General features: G+C 56.1%; 1 protein-coding gene across 3 annotated transcripts in view; it reads right to left on the bottom strand.

The window, feature by feature from the left end:
- Window positions 1-1,813, bottom strand: part of LOC109932649 (kelch domain-containing protein 1) — a 99,159-nt gene that overhangs the window by 19,571 nt on the left and 77,775 nt on the right. The gene's annotated exons all lie outside the window — the stretch shown is intronic.

Below are 1,813 nucleotides of genomic sequence, written 5' to 3'. Positions count from 1 at the left end.
AAGAGACAACAAGGTGCAGGGCTGGATGAACACAGCAGGCCAAGCAGCATCATAGGAGCAGAGAGGCTGACGTTTCGGGCCTAGACCCTTCATCAGAAAAGGGGGAGGGGAAGGGGGTTTTGAAATAAATAGGGAGAGAGTGGGAGGCGGATAGAAGAGGGATAGAGGAGAGGATAGGTGGAGAGGAAACAAACAGGTCGAAGAGGCGGGGATGGAGCCAGGAAAGGTGAGTGTAGGTAGGGAGTTAGGAAGGGGATAGGTCAGTCCAGGGAGGACGGACAGGTCAAGGGGGCGGGATGAGGTTGGTCGGTAGGAGATGGAGGTGCGGCTTGAGGTGGGAGGAGGGGATAGGTGGGAGGAAGAACAGGTTAGGGAGGCAGGGACGAGCTGGACTGGTTTTGGGATGCGGTAGGGGGAGGGGAGATTTTGAAACTTGTGAAATCCACATTGATACCATTGGGCTGCAGGGTTCCCAAGCGGAATATGAGTTGCTGTTCCTGCAACCTTCGGGTGGCATCGTTGTGGCACTGCAGGAGGCCCAGGATGGACATGTCGTCTGAGGAATGGGAGGGGGAGTTGAAATGGTTCGCGACTGGGAGGTGCAGTTGTTTGTTGCGAACCGAGCGTAGGTGTTCTGCAAAGCGGTCCCCGAGTCTCCGCTTGGTTTCCCCGATGTAGAGAAAGCCACACCGGGTACAGCGGATGCAGTATACCACATTGGCAGATGTGCAGGTGAACATCTGCTTGATGTGGAAAGTCTTCTTGGGGCCTGGGATGGGGGTGAGGGAGGAGGTATGGGGGCAGGTGTAGCACTTCCTGCGGTTGCAGGGAAAAGTGCCGGGTGTGGTGGAGCTGGAGGGGAGTGTGGAGCGGACAAGGGAGTCACGGAGAGAGTTGTCCCTCCGGAAAGCAGATAAGGGTGGGGAGGGAAAGATGTCTTTGGTGGTGGGGTCGGATTGCAGATGGCGGAAGTGTCGGAGGATGATGCGTTGGATCCGGAGGTTGGTGGGGTGGTACGTGAGGACGAGGGGGATTCTTTTTTGGTTTTTATTGCGTGGACGGGGTGTGAGGGATGAGGTGCGGGAGATGTGGGAGACACGGTTGAGGGCGTTCTCGACCACCGAGGAGGGGAAGTTACGGTCCTTGAAAAACGAGGACAACTGAGATGTACGGGAGTGGAATGCCTCATCCTGGGAGCAGATGCGGCGGAGGCGAAGGAATTGGGAATAGGGGATAGCATTTTTGCAGGAAGGTGGGTGGGAGGAGGAGTATTCTAGGTAGCTGTGGGAGTCGGTGGGCTTGAAATGAATATCGGTTTCTAGGTGGTTGCCCGATATGGAGACAGAGAGGTCCAGGAAGGGGAGAGAGGTGTTAGAGATGGTCCAGGTAAACTTAAGGTTGGGGTGGAAGGTGTTAGTGAAGTGTATGAACTGTTCGAGCTCCTCGTGGGAGCACGAGGCGGTGCCGATACAGTCATCAATGTAACGGAGGAAGAGGTGGGGTTTAGGGCCAGTGTAGGTACGGAAGAGGGATTGTTCCACGTAACCTACAAAGAGGCAGGCGTGGCTTGGGCCCATGCGCCGGCACATCTGCTCCCAGGATGAGGCATTCCACTCCGTACATCTCAGTTGTCCTCGTTTTTCAAGGACCGTAACTTCCCCTCCTCGGTGGTCGAGAACGCCCTCAACCGTGTCTCCCACATCTCCCGCACCTCATCCCTCACACCCCGTCCACGCAATAAAAACCAAAAAAGAATCCCCCTCGTCCTCACGTACCACCCCACCAACCTCCGGATCCAACGCATCATCCTCCT

Source organism: Rhincodon typus, chromosome 8, assembly GCF_021869965.1.
Source record: "Rhincodon typus isolate 14 chromosome 8, sRhiTyp1.1, whole genome shotgun sequence".
Classification (NCBI taxonomy): domain Eukaryota; kingdom Metazoa; phylum Chordata; class Chondrichthyes; order Orectolobiformes; family Rhincodontidae; genus Rhincodon; species Rhincodon typus.
Note: the sequence above shows the minus strand (reverse complement) of the source record. Positions and strands in the feature narration are given on the sequence as shown.